This window comes from Anolis carolinensis, chromosome 2 (assembly GCF_035594765.1).
Source record: "Anolis carolinensis isolate JA03-04 chromosome 2, rAnoCar3.1.pri, whole genome shotgun sequence".
NCBI lineage: Eukaryota > Metazoa > Chordata > Lepidosauria > Squamata > Dactyloidae > Anolis > Anolis carolinensis.
Window position 1 is genome coordinate 186,381,559 of NC_085842.1, and position 23,927 is coordinate 186,405,485.

Genomic DNA, 23,927 nt, shown 5'->3' on the forward strand with positions numbered 1-23,927 from the left:
AACTGAGTGGGAGGCAAAGGGCAGGAATTGGGGGGGGGGGGGGCGGAATAGACAGAAGAGATGTGAGTTGAATTTAGCAAATGGGCACAAGTGTTTAAATATGGCACCCAGGGAAGTAGAGAGGGATGCCTCACAGCCTGCAGAGCTCAGCCGATGGACTCTCCACAGCCCTAGGTCTTTGTTGCGCCTCTGACTGGGTGCACCATGCTTAAATGCTGCAGCAGACACACTAGTACTGAGCATTCCAACTGTATGTTGCAATACACTGCTGTAGTATCTAAACGTGTTGCGTGAAAAATGCTCACCACCCCCAAAAAGGTTGCCTGGCCTTGAATTGGCATTGAAACCCTGAGACATAAAAACTTTTCCACATTTTAATATTTGCAATGTGGGGAAACCAGTAGGGGCAGTTATCTTTTTTCCATTTTAAAGAAAAGGAGTCAAACTCAGGGCCTGGTGAAGACTGAACCCAATGCACCCTGAATGGCTTTCCTGTTTCAGTGAAGTCTTTCTGTACATTTCAGCTCTGTGGTCCTGGTGACATCAGAGGAAGGAAAAAGGAACTTAAACCCTTCAAAACACATGTGGCATGGGCTCAAAAGGGATGGGATTCAATTCAGATGGAAAGGCTAGGTCTTATCTTCAGATTCAACTAGAGATGGGTAATCATAAATACATGTAGAAAGCCAAGGGTTTAAAAACATATATGTGAAAGAATTAGAAGGAACTCACAATGGATTCAATAAAAGGACACCAGAACAAATTTCAGCTCATAGGTCAGGAGCTGAAAATATCATCAAGGAGACTGAAAACAGAATCATAGAATCATAAAATCATAGCATAACTGGCTGACCGGACAATGTAGGAACTACAGTGTTCCCCCGCTATTTCGCGGTTCGCTTATCACGGACTCACTGTTTTGTGGGGAAATTATTTGTTTCTTTATCCACCCCATTGCTGCTTTTAATAGTTAAGTGGCCTTTCTCTCCCTTGCAAGCCCCGGGGCTGGCCGGCGCCTCAGAAGAGGAGAGGCCCACCCCAGGCCCTTCCTCATCGGCATCAGCAGAGGAACTGCCAGCAGGAAGGTAAGCGTGAATAGCCCCGACAGTGCTATTTTGAGGGGGGCTAAGGCTCCCTCAGGGGCCTGTAGGCCTCGAGTCCCTTTTCTGAGTCCTTTAGATATTAAAATAAAAAGAGTGCCACTACTTGGCGGTTTTTCACTTATTGCGGGTGGTCCTAGAACGCAACCCCCGCGATAAGTGAGGGAACACTACATTTCTTCAAACTACAGGTAGTAGAAAGAACTGTAAAAAGACAAAATCTCTGTTTTACAGAAAGACCCTGAGCGAAACACCCAACACTGTTTTTCATTACACTGCTACAAGCAAATCCACCATATCCTCTTCATATTCACATGAAAAATGTCAAATAAGGTAAATTATTCATACTGATCATTTATCTGGTTTTAGAAAAGGATTCTAGAATTGCTTTTAGACTGTGTTTGTGTGTTTTCAAAGATGATGTTAACTTGTTTTAAAATAATTTTATCTTTGAAACATTTTAATTTGTTTTTATTTGTTCATCACCTTGGGAGCCCTTGGGGGGGGGGGGAGGCAGAGAGAAATTTGCCATTCTGGGAAATGGCACCAGAATTTTACTATTCCACTCTCTTTTCTGCTTAATAATTAACTTTAAGAATGATAAATAGAAACAGAACGAGAAATAATTAGCAAATAGAAGAGCTGTGATGCCAAGACATAATAAATTGGTAAGCACTGGAAAATTTGGTATTTGAAAGCAATCTCAGAAATTTAAGTGAGAAAGACACTGGGAAGTCAAGATCATATATAGGGAGAGAAAAACTGCAAGACAGTAGATATGAAAGCAATTTGGAAATAATGAACTATCTAAAACAATAAAAAGCAAGAGTTCCAAGCAACTTTGCTAGAGAGATGAAGAAGTGAAAATGGCAGATACAAGCAAATAGCAGGAAATGAACTGGAATGTAGACTAAGATATGAAGAAAAAAAACTAAACATTATGAAAGAATGCTCAAATGACTACAATACAAAGTTAGAATCTCAGGAAAATAAAGAGCATATTTTTAAAAAAATCCTATGATGAGTGTCAAATGCTCTTCAAAAAGACATTCATTAAAATAATAAAGTGCAAATTGCACTCATTTCAAATCCAATTGAAACAAGTAATATCTTCAAAGATTTGTATGCTGAGCTATTTTCCTCAAATATAGATAAGAGCATTAATATTAAGAACTTTATAAGAGAACTGCCTATTAAATATATCACAAATGATCACAGAGATCTATTAAATGCCCCAATTATTGAGAAAATAAAAATATAATCGATGAATTAAAATTTGATAAATCACCAGGTTCAAATGATGATTTATCCTGAATACCATTTTTTTAAAAATGCAAATGGCCAAAATAAGAAACCAACATTACAAAATAAGGGTGTTGCAGATGACCTTATCTGCAGCATGGAAGATCCTATTGAAGACATACAAAAATGGACAATTAATAGAGGAATTTGGAGCAGTAGCGTGTTTAAGAATAAATGATAAGAAATCGATGTTACTAACTAATAAATCTAAGAAAAGGCAAGAAAGATTAAAAGAACTCTCTGGATTGCAAGTTACGAATAAAATCAATTACTTAGGAATTACTATTACAGCAAAAAAAACTCCCAAAGAATAATTACAAATTAAAATGGAAAGAAATTAAAAGGAAACAAGACATTTGGAAGAATTTGAACTTATCACTGCTGGGTAGAATCTCTACAATAAAAATGACTATACTCCCTAAACTATTATATCTCTTCCAGAATTTACCAATAATTAGAAATATGATAATATTTAAAGAATGCTAACAAAGATTTGACAAAATTTGTATGGCAAGGAAAGAAAGCTAGGATCAAATATATAAATTTAATAGATGAAACAAGTAGAGGTGGTTTGGGAATGCCGGACCTGAAAACATATTACGAAGCATGCGTTCTTCCTTGGATTAAAGATTAGATGACACTGAACAGAGAGAAAATATCGAAGGACATGACTTACAAACTGGCTGGCATGCATACCTTTGGTATGAAAAAATAAAAACCGGAAAAAAATTCAGTAATCATTTCATAAGGTCAGCATTAATAAAAGTTTGGAATAGATATAAAACAAGCCTTTACCCTAAAACCCCACTTTGGATGTCACCGCTCGAAGCAGGCCAAAGAAGATTATTAGGGTGGGAGAAATGGCCTACATATAAAGACATACTGAAGAAGGTAAATGGGAAAATAGAAGTGAAAATGCAAGAAGAAATTAGGTAAAAACATAAGAATGTGTCATGGTTCCAGCTAATACAGCTGAAAGAATATTATAATAAGGACAAGACAGAAGGATTTATGGATAAAGACACATTCTGGGACAGGATTATGATTTCAGAAAAAAAAACTAATAACAAAGATTTACAAGAAACTCCTAGAATGGGAAACAGAAAAAGAAATGGTTAAAGACTGTATGATAAAGTGGGCACCTAATATAGGACAACCAATAAGGATGGGGCAATGGGAAAACATATGGAACCGTAAGATGAGACAAATGTATTCATACGATCTGAAGGAAAATTGGATCAAAATGATCCACAGGTGGTACATAACTCCTCAAAAATTGTTGTAAGCTGCCCTGAGTCCCACCAGGTGAGAAGGGCAGAAATTCTGGAAATAAATAATAAATAAATAAAATTAGTGAATTCTTATAAGAATATGCAAAACACCTGTTGGAAAGGTAAGAAACAAGAAGGATCCTTCTTCCACATGTGGTGGACTTGGGAAAAGGCGAAAACATTTGGAAAGAAATTTATGAAACAATCCAAAAAAATTAAAAAAAAATAAAATTCAAGATTGCTGACTTCTTCCAAACTAGGCAGTGCTGCAAGCTCATGCCTGGTTTGTTGTTGCGGGATTTGTGAGAAGGTCTCTTCAGCCACATTGGAAATGTGATTCAGCAGGTTGTGGTAGTGCTCTTTCCAACGTAGTGCAATTGATGTTTTGTCCTTCAGAATTTTGGTTCCATCTGATGAGCATAGGGGCTGTATGTCATGGTTTCTTGGTCCGTAAATGATCTTTGTGGCTTTGAAAAATCCCTGATCATCATGGGTATCTGCAAGGTGTTGGATTTCTTCAGCCTTCTTTATCTTTTGTTCTTGAGTTCTCTGCACCTTATTTGGACCTCAGCTTTTGCACTAGCATAGATCTTTTTTTTTGGCAGAACAGTTGGAGTCTCTCTGCCATGTCTGGAAGGCTTTCCTTTTGTTATCAATTAGCTGTTGGATCTCTTTGTCGTTATAGTCAAACTAGTCTTGATGTTTCTTAGTTTGGTATCCAATGGTTTCTTCGCAGGCTATGATGATGGAGGTCTTCAGTTTGTTCCAATGTTCCTCAACATTTTTGCGGTGTTCTGTGGATAGATGATCCTTGAGTGTTGTTTGGAGAAGGGCTCATTTGGAGTGCTCCTGAAGGGCTTGGGTGTTCATTTTACGCCTTGTTTTTCTTCCTTGGAGTCTGCGTTTCGGGACGATCTTGATAGCCATCATGGATCGGATTAACCTGTGGTCTGTCCAGCAGTCATCAGCACCTGTCATGGCTCTTGTGAGAAGCACATTGCGGCGGTCTCTGGCACGTGTAATTACATAGTCCAAGAGGTGCCAATGCTTTGACCGGGGGGTGCTTCCATGATGTCTTGAGCTTGTTTTTCTGGCAGAAGAGCGTGTTGGTGATGACAAGGTTGTGCTCTCCGCATTTGGTGAGAAGCAAGATGCCATTCGAGTTGCTGTTTCCGACCCCATCTTTTCCTATGATCCTTGGCCACAGGTCGGAGTCCCGTCCGACTCTTGCATTAAAGTCCCCCAGGAGGATGATTTTGTCCTTCTTAGGTATCTCCGATAGAATGGTGTCCAGCTGAAGTAAAAAAATTTCCTTGATTCTTCGTCAGCATCTAGAGTTGGTGCATAGGCACATATGATGGTTGCCTGTTGGTTTTTGGCAAGGTTAATTCGGAGGGTTAAGAGTTGTTCATTGATACCAGTGGGTGCTTCAGTCAGGTGCTTCACCAGGTCATTTCTGATAGCAAAGCCAACTCTGTGTATTCTTCGCTCTTCTTCAGGCAGTCCCTTCCAGAAGAAGGTGTAGCCTCCTTTTTCTTCCTTCAGCTGTCCCTCTCCTGCTCTCCGGGTCTCCTGAAGGGCTGCTATGTCGATCTTAAAGCGTCCCAGCTCCCTTGCAATGATAGCAGTCCTGCGTTTGGGGCGTTCGCTGTCAGTGTTATCCGACAGTGTCTGTACGTTCCATGTTCCAAAGTTCATTTCTCTTTTTTGGTCAAAGAGTGGTGACCCCTCTGGACTCGGCAGTCCAGTCAGGGATAAGAGAGGCAGACTATGTTTAGGGCACCTTTTCTAGCCCCTTCCCTGTGTGGGGTGAGCAGAGCGGATCCTAAAAAGGGCTGCTCAGTCATGGATACAGCTGCCGGACTACTCAACTGCCTCGGTCCTTGAGGCAGAACAACTGAGCTCATGTGCCAGTCTGTGACTAGGGGCTTCCAGATTTCACAGTTATGCGCCTGTCGCCACTCGCTGATCGCCATGGGACTTTTTTGGTTTGTTTTTATTTTTCTTGGAAGATGCCAGTGCGTGATTTTTTTTTAATGTGTGGAGGTCAATGCACGGCCGGTCAACACACAGTCTTCACAGAATGAGATCCCAGCAGTGGTGTGGTTAACACAACGAGAGTGGCTTCTCAGTCTGTTGCAACCTTCTTCTGCCTTCACATGTATCATGTTATCCTCCGCCTGCTCCGCCGTTGAGGTCTTTGGGTCTTCGGATTGTGCTTGGTCTGGAACCTCCCCTGCAACCACTTCTGGGAGTGCATGACTCCAGTGGTTGTGCCCGCAGGTTCATTGGAACACGCAAGCCCCCTCACCACGGCAAGGTGACAATCCATCGAGGGATTTAGCAATGGCGGCAAGGATTATCTATGCGAAAAGTTGGAGACAAGAAGAAACACCAGACGTTGACCACTGGCTGACCAAAGTAATGGAGATAAGGAATATGGATAAACTAACTTAACTAATAACAAAACAATAAGGATTGCCGAAGACAAGTACAGATTGGCAACCCCTCTTGGACTACTTAAAGAAAGAAAAGAAAATTATAATAACATAAAAAGAGTCACAAAACACCAGTAGGCGCAGAAGACTTGATGCAATTATAGGGAAGCAACATCAGAACTGGAAATAGTATACCAACAGAAATGAAATAGAAGGGATGTGAGTTGGAAGTTCACAATGTATATGTGTGTGTGTGTGTGTGTGTGTGTGTGTACATATATATCTCTCTTTTTAAAAGTTTTTTTCTAGACTTTTTCTTTCATTTTTTTCTTTCTTTTTGCTTTCATTCCCTTCTTTTCATGAAGTCTTCATTACTATTACTATCGTTCCTACCACTTTTCTATATAAAATATGTTCCCACTCTTGCATTGTATGCAGTACAGAAACGTTAATAAAATATATATTTTTTAAAATGCAGATGGCCTATTCACTCAATTACAAGCATGTTAGTTGGAAAGGAAATTCCAGAATCACGGAACAGGGCAAAAATAGTACCTATACTTAAATCAATAGGATCTGCACACACTGTCAGCCTACAGACCTATAATATTACTCAATCAAGATGGAAAAAAATTTTTACATTGATTACGGAACAAAATAAATAAATAAATGTATAACATACATATTCATTCAGATCAATCTGGATTTGTACCAGACATGACATATTCCCTAAGGAGAATATTAAATATAATTTGTAACAGTAAGAACAAGAATCCAATAGCCATAATCTTGTTAGATGACATGAAAGCTTTTGACACTGTTGAAGACAAATATGGAAGACAGGCTTGTTGAAATTCCAAGACAGTTGTATGAAAATGTGGATTCCAAACAATTCCCAATATCTAAAGGAACCTGATATGTATGCCCACACTCTAATATTATTTTTGTCTTAGCAATAGAACCATTAGCGGAATTAATAAAAAATGTTGAAATTCAAAGTATAAAAATTAAAAACATTATTTTTATCAAACACAAAATAATCTTTATGATAGCTGCTGTTTATTTTAGCTACATTTCAGATATATGCATGGCTCGAAGTAAAATACGATTACCATAAAAAATATTAACTTAAAAATGTCCCCAGTCTATTAATTAGTTTTGCGGGATTTAGATATTTTGGGATTTTGTGAACAAAAGACATAGCACATCTTGTCATAGGAACTATAACCTAATATTGTCCTATATTCAACAAAATCTAAAATATTCAGCATTCCAGTTATCATAATTGGGTAGACTATCAGTTATCAAAGCTCACATTTTACCTAAATTTCTTTTCCTATTTCAAACCATCCTTATGTTAATAGGAAAGGCAAAGTTTTCAAAATGGCAACAAATTTTAGAATAGTTCACAGCTAATTAGAAAAATTTTCAAAGGAAGAGAATTCTAAACGTTGAGTACAATTAGAAAGAAGCACAGTAGTTAGCCATCAGGTGGAAATATATTTTTTCAGATAAAGATAAGAAGTCACAAGAAAGAATAGGTAATCCATTCACATAAATGATTAGTGTATGCTTTCTCTCCCAATATAGTATGACCAACATAAAATCGAATTGGAACCAATAAAACCATCGTGGCTGCAATTCATGTAAATAAATGCTTCAGGACAAATTTTGTAGACCAGAGGATCTAAGAGCTCAAACTTTATTTGAAAATATATATTATAATAATCTAAATAATACAAAAGGGCAAGCTTAGAAATTATATCAAATATTATCATGTATGGTGTGTTTTCAGTGTATTCTCTCTCATTTGAGCTGATAGTGATTTGTAAGGTAGGTTTTCCCAAATTAAATCCCATTCATTTTTAACTACAGTAGAGTATCACTTATCCAAGCCTCGCTTATCCAAATTTCTGGATTATCCAAGCAATTTTTGTAGTCAATATTTTGGTGTTAAATTCATAAATACAGTAATTACAAGAAAACATTATTGCGTATTGAACTGCTTTTTCTGTCAAATTTGTTGTAAAACATGATCTTTTGGTGCTTAATTTGTAAAATCATAACCTAATTTCATGTTTAATAGGCTTTTCCTTAATCCCTCCTTATTATCCAAGATATTCGCTTATCCAAGCTTCTGCCGGCCCGTTTAGCTTGGATAAGTGAGACTCTACTGTATTTCTATTCTCAAATCTGATTACCAAGCAAGTCTCGTTGCTTAGAGTCACTAAATTCAATGTGGCGAAGTGTGTTAAAGCACTGAGCTGCTGAACTTGCAGACCGAAAGGTCCCAGGTTCAAATCTCGGGAGGGAAGTGAGCGCCCGCTGTTAGCTCCAGCTTCTGCCAACCTAGCAGTTCGAAAACATGCAAATGTGAGTAAATCAATAGGTACCGCTCCAGCGGGAAGGTAATGGCGCTCCATACAGTCATGCTGGCCACATGACCTTGGAGGTGTCTACAGACAACACCAGCTCTTCGTAACATCTAGAAGGCTAACGTTTGTTATGTTTAGTCAGGAAAGCGGGGTTTGAATTTAGATACAAGGCTTGTAGATATGATGTCTGACTTTAAAATGTCCTTTAGCCTTTCCCAAACCTCAGAGTCACAAGTGGTTTTGGGTAGCAATTCCTATTATCCCCAGTCTGCATGTTGGATAATCAAAAATGATGTCATTCAGTAACTGGGTAAAAACTAAAGATCACCGACCGTTATAAAAAAAAAATTATCGTTGGCCCTCTGTATCCATGGATTCTGTTCATGGATTCAATGGCTCCTTCAAGGTAACCAGAAGGCTGATATGGCCCTTGATGAAAATGAGTTTCATGTTCCGTCTCCCAGGGGTTTGATTTGCATTTTCCCATAGTTGTAGGAAATAGCACCTGTTTGCATTTCTTCCAGGATTGCTACAGACTCAGCAACTCCCTGACAGTTAACCATTAGCAGAGATTTGTAACCATTCTGCAAGGTCTTTGCTGCTGAAAGCTTTCAAAGTATCCTTTTGTTCTTGAGACCGCCCCTTTTCCTGGGGATAAAATCTCCATTTTGATAAGCCTTTTTGCCTTGTTACAGAAGAGAAAAGAACTCAGATGTGCTTGTGTGGTCAAGTCAGGCCAGCTCAGACAAGCAATCATAAGTACTGCACTCTTGCCTTTGAAACTGGTGCTGAGCTCAGATAGGGAAAGACCTGCTCTTTCTAATATAGCAACTCAGCACTGGGGCAGAGAATATCTCAGGATTTCTCTGCCATTGGAAGAAGCTCCAACTACTTCGTCTCCAAGCTAGCTTTGAGCTTAGATAGGGAAAGACCTGCTCTTTCTAATAAAGCAGCTCAGGGCTAGGGTAGAGAGCATCTCAGGATCTCTTCGCCTTTGGAGGAAGTTAGCCCAGCAGCTAAGGGGAAAAGCAAGAAATAAACATTTGCATGATTTTATAAGTTGACTGTTTATATTTGTAACCTTAACTACGTGTGCCAAGTGTCAAGGACTTTGAGAAAATAAAAATCTTGTTTGATGTTCAACTTGAAGTGGCCTTGGTTACTGGGATTCCTGAGCTTCTAAGTAAGGCCCCCGCAGTTCACCCGGCAAAGAAAGAAGCACGTCTTAGTTTATCATAGATGCCCGGGTGTGACGGCATATTTCACATCCCTGGTATATACACACAATTAAAAATGGAGTAAATATACATTCTCCTTCTATCAAGAACAGTGAAAAAGAGATAAGAAGAATGGTCTTTGCCATATCCCAGAATGTTAGATTTGTTATTTCCCATTTTCATGTAGAATTTCATGAGTTATTAAAGGAGCAGCTAAAAAATTAAATAATAAACCTTTGAGGACTATTGCTTCCTTCATCAAATGCTGTCATGTTCATTTCAAAATACAAAGCCTCAGATAGCATGGCAAATAAAGCTTTTAGACACTGCAAAGATTTTAAATACGTAAATATTAAATTACTGACAAGTTAACCTGCAGCAAAGGTTTGAAATAGCTGTTTCTGTAAACCTGGACGATATTATCTGATCACTATAAAACCATTAATGCTTATCATTATGGTCACAACATCATACCTGACACCATATAACTGTTTTAAATGATGGAACCACAATAAAAAGCGGAATATTCCACATTGGTAGGATCATATTCCTCCACTGCTTCCAGTAACTACACATGGAGGGCAAAGAAAATAGGGAAAGAGCCAGATGGCGATCCTACACTCCAAAAGGGAAACAGGCTCCAAATCTAGGCTTTGTATATTATTTAGTAGATTAATGAATCTGAGGTAGAAGGATTGCCTAGCTTCATTTTAACACTTCTACAATATAAAAAATAACAGTTCATTTCCTAACCTTAGAAATTCTTGGAACTCTTCTAGTGCCACAGTGCCCTCAGCAGTTCTTGCTCTACTTCCATCTCTTACATCCTCAAAGGCTCGGCTGTTTTGGTTTTGAATGTTTGCTTGTTCTGACAGTTAGCCCTTTTGGTTATTCAGTTAGACCTTTGAGTTATTCTCAAAACAAATTCACTTCTGAGATAACATATATATATATATTTCCATTAATTTAAAGAGATTTGTTAAGATTTTTTTTAGAATAAATTTATCCCTGGGTCCTCAGAGGAATTGCAATTCATTTAAAAATATTTAAATGCAATTTCATAAAACAGAGAAGCCTGCTTTGGAATATTTTTTACTGAATTCTTGCAGTCTTGTATTTAAGCAAACTTTGGCTTACAGATTCATAGATCGTAGAGTTATAGAGCTGGAAGAGACAACAAGGGTCATCCAATCCAATCCCCTCCCATGCAGAAATTCATAATTAAAGCACTTCTGATAGATGATCATCCAGTTTTTGTTTAGAACCCTCTTAAGGAGACTCAACCACAACTTAAGACAGCATATTTTACTGTCAAAAAGTTATTAGAAACAGAAAGTTATTCCTAAAGTTTAGGTGGGATCTCTTTTCCTGAGGTTTGAATCCATTACTAATCCATGTCCTAGTCGCTGAAGCAGAAGAAAACAAGCTTGCTCTATCTTCAATAGGACATCTTTAAACACGGCTATCAAGTAAAGCATAAACTTCTCTTTTCCAAGATAAACTTTTATTTAATTGAATCTATTTTCTACCTTTTCACCAGAGAAAGATCTAAAATGGCTTCCAAAAACAATAAATTAAGGATATTTAATTACACTTGAAAAACATTTACAATTGTTCCATAATAATTTTGCTTTCAAAATCAATTAAAAACATACAAAAGTTAAAAGAAGTAAAACATGACCAATAAAAATCCCCCTGCCAATACATTCAAGGTTTTATTAAATTAGACTTTTTGCAGGAAACCTACATTATTACTTTTTATTATGTTTATTTATACCCTGCTTTTTCTCTCCACAAGGAAACCCAAAGCAGATCTCCCCACAATGTTTCATTGTGGGGGAGAAATAATTCACAGAGGAAAAACTGGTTTACAGGCTATAAAATTTACAGAAAATGTTTTTAGGCCTAAAGACACTGATCTATGTCTTTGTGATCTATTAGTCTTGAAGAGAGTAGCAGTCACAGATACGACGGAGGATTTGGTCACCATTTCAGACTGTCATGTAATGGTCATTACACTGTCATGTAATCCAATTTCTGACTGCACATTAGCTACTTTGAACTGGATTATATGAGTCTACACTGCAGTGTATGGCAATGTAGATGGGGTCTTAGCCTCTCTGTGAAGACTGCCTCAGCCACAAGCTGAAGAATTTAAGATAAAAAGTCCTTCTATCAACATTATAAATCAACTGTAATGAAGAGCAAATATTTGGGCACCTCAGTACAAATATTGGGCACCAGGAAAGTACAAAACGTAAGGGAAGTTTTGTACTTTCCACCTTTCTTTGTTTAAATTAACAAGTCAGGTTTTAGCTGTAAAAGACATCCTACCCTCTACTTTTCCTTTGATGTCAGACGTGGGGGCCCATCTGCACTGCTATACAATCAAGTTTCTGAATGCAGGTAATCTGCTTTAAAATGATTACTATGGCAGTGAAGACTCATATAACCCAGTTCAAATAATAGAATCTGGATTCAGAAACAGGATTATATGGCAGTTCTTCCAGTTCAGGTTGTTGGAGGGCAGGGACAAAAAAGACCAACTAGCCTCAAGTTAAAAACAATTTACAGTAGAGTCTCGCTTATCCAACGTTAACCGGCCAGCAGAACGTTGGATAAGCGAATATGTTGGATAATAAGGAGAGATTAAGGAAAAGCCTATTAAATATTAAATTAGGTTATGATTTTACAAATTAAGCACCAAAACATCCTCTTATACAACAAATTTGACAGAAAAGGTAGTTCAATACAAAGTAATGCTATGTAGTAATTACTGTATTTATGAATTTAGCACCAAAATATCATTTATTATTGAAAACACCGGCTAAAAAAATGCGTTGGATAATCAAGAACGTTGGTTAAGCGAGTGTTGGATAAGTGAGATTCTACTGTACTACCAACTGGACAATACTTTTGTGCAAACCTCAAAACTGAGATACTTTGAACTATAAAGACTGTAATTAATAGCCTGCATTCCAAGAAAATAAACTAGTTGCAAAAGTGAATAATTGACAACATTTGTTGCCAGAAAGTAAAAATCTACTATCTGCACAGGACTAAACTGTTTCAGCAGCAACTAATTTATATTCGCTGCTTGTTAGAAAGGCTTAAGTAACACCTTCTGGTCTTTGCTTCCACTTCTGCTACCTAAAAATGTCACAGCTAGAGATCCTGGAAATGTAACTGGGATTCAAAAAGCAGCTTTTTGATAAAGAAAATATCAAGAAGAATCTTAAAGATATCCTTGTTAAAGAATTTTAACAGCAACAAGACAAACTACAGATATAGCATACCAGATTGATCAAGGATAGCTCATAACTAAGAGCCAAAACTTGAACAACTAGGCTTCCAAAAAACAAATTGTGTACATAGACAAGTAGATACCAATGCACATTCAGAATTTGGAAAAGCAAAGAATTCTACCCAACATTGCAAGGAGAAAAATATTTAGGTTTTCAAGTTTTACCAAAAGAGACAGAACATGTACAGTTAGGAAAATCAGCACAGAGGAAGCCTATGTGGACACTCTGAAAGGCCATTTCAATAAGAGAAGCATTTTAAATTTAAATGGATGTGTTGTTACACATGTTATGTTGTTAGGCGATCCCTCGTAGTTAGAGGATGATGGTCCTCCATTTCTTGGAAGACGTCTGTGCGTGATTTTTTTTAATGTGTGGAGGTTGGTGCACGGCCGGTCAACACACAGTCTTCACAGATTGAGGTCCCAGCAGTGGTGTGATTAACAAAATGAGAGTGGCTTCTCAATCTGTTTCAGCCTTCTTCCGCCTTCACAGCCATTGTAACATGTACCATGCTATCCTCCGCCTGCTCCGCCGTTGAGGTCTTTGGGTCTTCGGATTGTTCTTGGTCTGGATCCTCCCCTGTGGCCACTCCTGGGAGTGCATGGCTCCAGTGGTTGTGCCCTCAGGTTCATTGGAACACGCAAGCCCCCTCACCACGTCAAAGTGACAATCCATCAAGGGGGTGTTACACTTAAGGCTTAACCTAAAGAAAAACATTGAGACTTGACTGGGATAAGCAAATGGAGAACTCTGGAAGGATTAAAATAAATCAATGATTTTTGTGGAAATGGTGGATTGAAGAAATAAGTAAAAGGGGAATGAAGTATAAAGATGAAATTATAAGAAATGAACCTTAGAAAAATGTTTAAACTGCTTGCATGGTGGAATATTTAAAAAGATGGGGAAATACAAGATATTATATTGAAAAAATGTTGGAATAGAATAAGATCAAGATAGTTTAGAGGGGAAAATTGAGAGGGACAATATAAGATTGATACTATTCGTTTAAATTAAAAGGTCATAAAATTTGAGGAGATATTAAGGTAATAACTTAAAAACAAAGTTATCAAAATGTATAAGGTTGGAATTCCAGTCAAAATTGATAAACTGTTGATATGAATATTACTTGAGCTATGTAATAATTTTAAAGATGCAATTTTATAATGACCAAATGCTGAAATATAACTAAGAAGAACAAGAAGAATGCATAAATGTCTGACAGTTGCCTTTGCTTAAGTTGAGGAGAAGTCAATCCCATGTGGTATCAGCTTTTCAGCAGGAGGGGGTTTGGCCAAGTGGGTAAAGGTGGTGGTGAATAGCTCTCTTCGGGAAGGCAAACTTCCAGTGAGCCTTAAAATGGCTGTGATCAAACCGCTGTTGAAGAAGCCATCACTAGACCCCACTCAACTGGACAGCTATCAGCCTATTTCCAATCTCCCCTTTTTGGGCAAGGTCGTGGAAAGTGTGGTGGCCACACAACTCCAGGCATTCTTGGAAGGCACTGATTATCTAGATCCGGCGCAGTCTGGCTTTAGGCCGGGACATGGTACCGAGACAGCCTTGGTCGCCTTAGTAGATGATCTATGCCGGGAACTGGACAGGGGGAGTGTGTCCCTGCTGGTTCTACTGGACATCTCTGCGGCCTTCGATACCGTCGACCACGGTATCCTTCTGGGACGCCTTGCTGGAATGGGGCTCCAGTCCTGTCTGGAGGGCTGTACCCAGAAGGTGTTACTGGGGGACACCTGCTTGGCTCCACAACCGTTGTCTTGTGAGGTACCGCAGGGTTCAGTACTGTCCCCCATGTTGTCCAACATATACATGAAGCCACTGGGAGAGATCATCCATTAAGGATTAAGGATTTCAGCTTTCCCCCAGGTTAGGGAGAGTGAAGATAGTTGGGCTGCCTAAACAGAACTGGCCACAACCATCTACACTGTCATCCTGCATTCTCTGGACTTGGGTGGCCTGGAGACACAGGATGGCAGCCTGCTGCCATCAATGTCACATGTTGTTACTGTCCTCAGTAGTAAAGCCTACCTATCTTTTCCCATGCACTGAGTGGGATGGGAGGAGGGGCTTTCCTCTCTCTCCTTCTCCTTAGCAAGACATCTGCCAGAATGCCCCAGACCAGATAATATATAATAATAATAATAAAACTTTATTTATACCCCGCCACCATCTCCCCAACGGGGACTCGGGGCAGCTTACATGGGGCCATGCTCAAAACCATACAATATGACAGAATATAAAACAACATATCATAACACTATTTAACAATACAATAAATAATAACATACATTACAACCCAAAAATTCAGAGAAAGCAATAAAAACCAGGGCAGATAAATAGGGGGAGCCACATTTGGGGGGAGGCATGAGGAGATTCTTAGGGTGGCTGCCGAATGGTGGCAAAACACACATCACAAAACATCACAGCTAGACAGTAAGGATTTGTTGCTGCCTCCAAGGCAGTTCTGGTAGCCCCTATCTGTCCACTATGCAGATGCTAAATAGGGTCCACAATAGGGTGAAGATGCTGAATAGGCTCAGTGTAGAAGGGCCGAAGGTCTCTGATAAAAATATTGAAAAACATCTGTCTCAGGACAGAGCTCTGCAGCTCTTGAGACCTTTACCTGGCAATAATGCTACTGCAATCTGGCCACAAACTCTGTACTGTAGATCCATTCCAAGCACAGCCAATTGTTACAATGCTATTGTTACAATACTGCTTTAAATTAATTTTAAAAACTGTTAATATTATTTAATACTTTTTTAAATTACTGTTTTTAAAACAATTGCTTATGTGATGGTTTAAACCTTTGTACTGTTGTTTTTGCTGTATCTTGTTTCAACTTACACTGTAAGACACTTTGGAGAGAAGGAGTTATATAAATATGATATAATCCTGATCAGGGCAAATTAGAGATTGGTAATGTTTATATAAGGAGCAAACTTCATGTGGGACCTCATCACACTAGAGACTGGATCCCCTTTAAATCCACTTTAGGGAGGGGGCTTTAAATAACTTAGCCAGACAGGTCCTGGGCCAAACTACAAACCCCAGAATTCTGCAGGAGGCAGAATGAACCAACAAATCAACGCCCTGACGCCAGCCCCTCGAAGGAGAGGCGAGCCGAAGGGCTAGGAAAAAAGCCGCGGGATTCGCGGACCGCAAACAAGTGGAAGGAAAGGAGTAATAAGGAAGTGAATAATAGCTGACCTTGACGCCATATTGTTTAGACTACGGAGGGTGCTTCTTGTAAACAAGTAAGGATCCGCTAAGGATGGCGGGAATGAAGCGGAACCGGTAGTGAGAGAAGCGGAAGAAGTCACCAGGAAAGGACAGAAGAGGAGGTAACAGAGGAAGACGACAAGGGCGGAACGAAGGGCGGATCTGGGAGAAGAAAGAAGAAAGCAGAAGGAGGACCGGAAGACGAGGAACCAGGAAGCGCATAACAACAGAAACAACAGCAACGATCATAAAGACCTGAATTAGGACTAAAAGATGGACAGTCTAGAGCCTATGGGCCAGAACTGAGAAAGGAAGACTGAAGAGGAGGACCACGGTCATATGACACTGGAAAGCAGATTAGAGATTAGAAGACTTTTGAGTTATATTAAATCACATTGAAGAATAAAGACAGAGGAAAGAAGTAAGATAGACACACAGATATACAGAGTTAGACTATTGAACGCAGTGAAACAACAATACAAACACTAAATTGATTTTACCTACAAAGATCAATTAAATATATATATACATATATATATATATACGGAAAAGAATAATACAGTCTCTATAGCCAATACAGAAGATGGCAGGGCCAAAATTCAAACAAGATCTTAAAGATACTAAAGGGTTAGCAAGACGAGCTTCCCAAACAGAAGATTTAACTCTAAAAGATATTTTAAAAGAAATTCTGAAACTTTCAGATAAACAGGACTTAAACATGGAAGACCAAAAAAGGTTTCAGAAAGAAATGCACCAAGAGATGATGGAAATGAAAAGAGAAATAAAAGAGGATATTATTCAGATAAAAGATGAAATGAAAGAGACGCACGAAGAGATTCTTGAGCTGAAAAAAGCTAGAGGGAACATGGAGAAGACTCAAAACAAAATTCAAAAAAAGATTGAGGACTGCCAAAATAAAAGTTTAAAAATAGAAAAAAACACAAGAATTAATGGATCTTAAAGAGATGGAATTCCAACTTCAATTTAGGAATATACAAGAGGAAACCAACGAAAATATAAGACAAATAATAACACAGATTATAGCAAAAATATTACAACGCCCACAACAGGAAATGGAAACTGAACTGGATAGAATATACAGAATACAAACTAACTACTCCAAATGCAACAAAGTGGCAAGAGATGTCATAGTACATTTTGTAAAAAAGAGAATCAGGGACGAGATATTGATGGCCAATAGCTCTCAACCAAGCTACTATAAAGACAATAAAATCATAATCCTAAAAGAAATTCCCCTATCAATACTGAATAAAAGGAGAAACTATTTTTTCCTTACAGAGGAATTAAAAAAACGTAAAATTAGATTCCGTTGGGAAAAAGCAGAAGGTGTTATGGTTACACTCAATAATGAGAAACATTGGCTTACAAAGCGAAGGAATTCTATAAAAATTTGATGAAGGACATCTCTCAATGTCTCAGGAGACATCCCTACCACAAAGAAAAAAGAAAAGATTTCTCTTGCCCCAAGGTGCAGAATCGTCAACAGTAACAAATGTAACGGAGAAAAACATGGAAGTGAATATACCGGAGATGACCATCGAGGATGAAGAAGAAACGGCAGTGGAAGAGGATCTCGGAATTACAATTTTAGGACTTCAAAAGGATCACAATGAGTGAGTTCACACGACAAATAAAATGCTATTCAAACAATGTGAACGGTTTAAACTCCCCAAATAAAAGAAATGCACTTACACGTCAAATTAAAAAAGGTAAATTTGATATTATTTCATTTCAAGAAACACATATCTCACAAAGACATGGAGCACACTTAGTAAACAAGGCTTACGGAAAAGAATTCTATTCATTGGACATAAAGAAAAAAAGGGGGGTGGTCACATACATAAATAATAATATTCCAGCAGAATTGAAATTTAAGGACTCAGAGGGGAGGGTGGTGGCTGTGGAAATTACAATTGGAAATCAAAAAATATTAATATGTAACATTTATGCCCCAAATGGCCCCAAGACTCAATTCGTAAAATATTTGAAGGAACAGATCGAAAACACCCACCTGGAACAGGTCATAATTTTAGGAGACTTCAATGGGGTACTGGACACAAAAATGGACAAATCAATTAATAAAAGAAGTAACAAAGATATGCTAAGTTCATTACCAAAAAATTTCATCCGGTTGAAGGAAGAATTTGATCTCATAGACGTCTGGAGAGCAAAAAACCCATCAAATAAAGACTACACATTTTACTCTCACAGACATGCCGGCTGGTCAAGAATTGACATGATTTGGACATCCAGAACAATATTTACAAAAATCGATAAGATATCCATCCTCCCCCGCGATAAATCAGACCACTGCCCCATTGAAATGATTATCTATATATATAAAAGAGTGATGGCATCAGGGCAGTGGACAAAACAACAAAACTACAGGCCCCCCAACCTCGAAATTTGACAACACAACCCATCATCCACGCCTCTAGGTTGATACAACAAAAAGAAAAGAAAAATAAAGTCCTAATTAGAGGGAGAGCAATAATTGTTTTTATCCAATTGCTGCCAGTTTAGAGGGCTAATCTCTGCTCACTTCGTTGCCTAGCAACCAAGGGACAGCCAGGTTTCAGTTAGGGGACAGGCAAATTTAGGCCTCACTTAGGCTTCTTCCACAGATTATCTAATTTGCACTGGATTATATGGCAGTGTAGACTCAAGGTCCTTCCACACAGCTATATAACCCATTTATAATCTTATATTATCTGCTTTGCACTGGATTATCTTGACTCCACACTGCCATATAATCCACTTCAGTGTGCATTTTATACAACTGTGAAGAAGGGGCCTCATATAATCCAGTTCTAAGCAGATAATATAAGATGATCAATATACAGTAGACTCTCACTTATCCAACATAAACAGGCCGGCAGGATAAGTAAATATATTGGATAATAAGAAGGGATTCAGGAAAAGCTGATTAAACATCAAATTAGATAATCGTTATACAAATTAAGCACCAAAACATCATATTATACAATAAATTTGACAGAAAAGGTAGTTCCATGCGCAGTAATGCTATGTAGTAATTACAGTAGAGTCTCACTTATCCAACACTCGCTTATCTAACATTCTGGATTATCCAACGCATATTTGTAGTCAATGTTTTCAATATATTGTGATATTTTGGTGCTAAATTCATAAATACAGTAATTACTACATAGCATTACTGCGTATTGAACTACTTTTTCTGCCAAATTTGTTGTCTAACATGATGTTTTGGTGTTTCATTTGTAAAATCATAACCTAATTTGATATTTAATAGGCTTTTCCTTAACGCCTCCTTATTATCCAACATATTCGGTAACCCAACATTTTGCCAGCCCACTTATGTTGGATAAGTGAGACTCTACTGTACTGTATTTACAAATTTACCAGTAAAATATCACAATGAATTTGAAACACTGACTACAAAAACATTGATTATGAAAAGGCAGACTGTGTTGGATAATCCAGAACATTGTATAAGCGAATGTTGGATAAGTGAGATTCTACTTTGATATGAAATAATTTCTAGGATAGAATAATGCAGAACAATATAATCTCTAAAACCAAGACAGTAATAAAGAAATAAAGAAATAATGAAAGTAAATAAAGCAAGGAAATTGGAAATTCCACAAAGGAAACAATCAGGGCCAGCTAACACCTCCCAAGAAAGGATTCTTCCAGAAAGGAAGCTGAGAAGGCAGTGAAGCACTATGTATTACCAAAGTCATTATTATTACTATCATTACTATCCTTACTATTATTATTATTATTATTATTATTATTATTATTATTATTATTGTGTTGCGATCAACCGTGAAAATGAATACAACCTGGCTCCAAGTATTCAAAAACACTAAAATCAGAATATATAAAAATTAATGTGGTATAATAAAACAGAACAATACAATCTCTAAAATCAGAACACTAAATAAAGAACAACACTCTGAAAATAGGGGAATTCCACACAGAAAACAATCAGGGCCAGCTAACACCTCCCAACAAAGGATTCCCATCATCAAAGTCTGGCCAATCCTCTGTTTTCTCAGGGCCACGGACAGTAGAAGCATATAAAATATCGAAACAACACCACTCTGAAAACAAGGTAATTCCAGACAGGAAACAATCAGGGCCAGCTAACACATCCCAACAAAAAAATCACTCAGGGAGGAAACAGCTAGGCTTTAAATCTGCAAGGCCATTACATCCTAATCATTTTTCCTAATTGCAGCATTCATACTTGCCTCCAACAGACAAAAAAAAAAAAAAAACAATCAGAAATATTGTATATTCACAACCTTTAGGAAATAATATCCCCTGATGGCACAGCATGTTAAAGCGCTGAGCTGCTGAACTTCTGGACCGAAAGGCCGCAGGTTTGAATTGGGGGAACTGACAGAGCCCCCACTGTTAGCCCCAGCTTCTGCCAACCCAGAAGTTCAAAAACATGTAAATGTGAGTGCATCAATAGGTACTGCTCCGGTGGGAAGGTAACGCCGCTCCATGCAGTCATCCCACATCCCACATTCTTCGCCACAGCAACGCGTGGCCGGGCACAGCTAGTAAATTATAAAAAGATTATACCTAAATGGAAGTTTGATGAAAACTTATTGAAAAAAGAAGAAGACATCGAGAGATACAAAAGACTATCAAAGGAATATTTTGATTTCAATGTCAGTCCTGATATTAAAGATGCAACTATCTGGGACGCTTACAAAGCCGTGATCAGGGGACATCTAATACAGCAAAAAGCAAGGATAAATAAAGAAAAACTGAAGAAAATGAAGGAAATAAACTTACAGATTGAAAGAAATGAGAAGATACTGAAGAATTCACCAAATAATAGTAAGGTAAATAAAGAACTCAAGGATTTAAAAAGAGAGAAGAATCGAATGGAACTTGACCAGACCGCCAACCAATTAAGATTTATCAAGCAATTTAATTTTGAGAACGCCAATAAACCAGGGAAATGGTTGGCGCGGAAAATACGTAAGAAAAAACAATTTCAACAAGTGACACAAATTAAGAAAGACAAGGAATGTATTACCAAGGATGAGGATATCTTACAAGAATTTAATAAATTCTATTCACAACTATATAAAGACGATGAAATTGATATGACAAAAATAACACAATACTTGGGAAATCAAAAACTAGAGAAGATCAGCGAGCAACAGAGAGAAATTCTCAACAAAGAAATCACAGAAAATGAAATAAAGAAAGCAATTAACTCTTTAAAACCCAACAAATCGCCGGGACCTGATGGTTTCTCAGCGAACTTTTATAAAATAATGCAGGATATATTAATTGTCCACCTGAAAAGGTTAATGAATGAGGTATTGCAAAATAAAGAAATACCAGATACTTGGAGAGACGCAGATATAATCACTATACCTAAGGAAGATCAAGATACCTCAGACGTAAGAAACTATCGCCCCATATCTTTATTGAATACAGACTATAAAATATTTACGTGCATATTGGCTAACAGATTTAAAGAATTTTTAAACAATTGGATTAATCCAGAACAAACAGGCTTTCTTCCGGGAAGGAAAATGAAAGATAATGTTAGATGCATTTTGGACATAATAGAATATTATGATTGGAACCATCAAAAAGAAGTAGCATTGCTCTCCATCGACGCGGAAAAAGCCTTTGATAATTTGAATTGGTCTTTTTTAAAATTATTATTTAAGGAAATAGATATCGGACACCAATTTTACAACGCAGTGGATACGATTTATGACAAACAAAGAGCTAAAATCCTGATTAATGGCCAATATACAAAGAACATCAAGATTGAAAAAGGGGTAAGACAGGGGTGCCCATTATCTCCTCTGATCTTTATTTTTGCTTTAGAAATTCTTCTAAAAAAATCTAAAAAATGACCGGAAACTGAAGGGTACAAAAATTTTGAAAAACGAACTTAAATACAGAGCATTCGCGGATGATATCATTTGCGTTATTGAAGACCCGAAAATACAACTACCTATGTGGATAACTAAGATTGAAGAATACGGAGAAATAGCAGGTTTCCGTCTAAATAGAAAAAAGACCAAGATACTAACAAAGAATATGACTAAATTAAATCAAGAAATATTGCAAAACACGACAGGAATTTCGATAACCAAAAAAATTAAATATCTAGGAATTTGGCTTACAGCTAAGAATGCGCAATTATTAGAAAACAATTATAAATCAAAGTGGAAGGAAATAAAACAAGATTTACAAAAATGGCAGAATTTAAATATTTCATTATTAGGAAGAATCGCAACAATTAAGATGAACATCTTGCCGAAAATGCTATACCTATTTCAAAACTTACCCATAATTAGATCGATGAAAACAATTGCGGAATGGAACAAAGACCTCTCAAAATTTATATGGAACGGTAAAAAACCAAGAATTAGATACGCAACAATGACGGAGAAAAAAGATAGAGGTGGATTCGGCCTGCCAAACCTAAAACTCTACGCGGACGCCTGTGCTTTGACGTGGATTAAAGATTGGTGCAACCTAAAAAAAGAAAACATATTAAACATAGAGTGCTTTGACTTGAGAAGAGGGTGGCACGCGTACATATGGTACGATAAAAAACGCATAGCAAAAACCTTTGGAAACCATTTTATACGTTCATCATTGATTAAAGTTTGGGAAAAATATAAAAAATATATGTACGATAAAACCCCATTATGGATTTCACCATTGGAAGAGAACAACAGGAAACTATTAGGCTGGTCACAATGGCCAACATATAAAGACATTCTAATTAAGAAAAACAGCGAATTCCAAATCAGACCTATAGAAGAATTAAAAAGAAGATATAGTAACTTATCGTGGTTACAATATGCCCAAATTAGGGAAAAATTTGTGTTAGACAACAAAGTGGGCTTTTGTTCCAATGAGAAATTTTGGGATAAGATTCTCCAATCAGATAAGAAAGAAATAACCAAAATCTACGATAAACTATTAGAATGGACTAATGCTGCAGAAGAAGTCAAAGGATGTATGGTGAAATGGGCTCAAAATATAGGACACTCAATAAGCATGACCGAATGGGAAACTCTATGGAGGAAAAAAATAAAATACACCTATGCGTGGGACTTAAAAGAAAATTGGTTGAAATCCTTTCATAGGTGGTATATCACACCCCAAAAGTTAGGGAAAATGTATAAGGAAACTCAAAACTCCTGCTGGAAATGTAAAGACCACATTGGATCGTACTATCATATTTGGTGGACATGCAACGAGGTTGGTAAATTCTGGAAAATGATACACACAGAATCTCAGAAAATATTAGGGAAAAAATTTCCAATGAAACCAGAATACTATTTACTAAATCTGACAGACTCAGAAACAAAATTTAATGCAAACGACGATAAATTATTTACATATATTAATACAGCTGCAAGGATTATCTATGCAAAACATTGGAAATCACAATTAATTCCGGGGAAGGAAGAATGGCTTGAGAAAATTGAAGATATAAGGGACATGGATGAACTAACATTTTTACTGAAGATGCATAGAGGACAGCCAATAAAAAAGACGGACTGGGACCAGGGCCGGTTGTTACTAGGCGGCCGCGGACGCGGCCGCCTCGGGCGCTGGCTGCTAGGGGCGCCATTCGGGCCTGACTTCCTGGTCGCGGCCGGCGATCGCCCGGGCGGTCG

The 23,927-nt window shown here is 37.7% G+C and overlaps 1 protein-coding gene across 20 annotated transcripts in view; it reads right to left on the minus strand.

The window, feature by feature from the left end:
- adgrl3 (adhesion G protein-coupled receptor L3) overlaps positions 1 to 23,927 on the minus strand; it is a 463,017-nt gene that overhangs the window by 414,490 nt on the left and 24,600 nt on the right. The gene's annotated exons all lie outside the window — the stretch shown is intronic.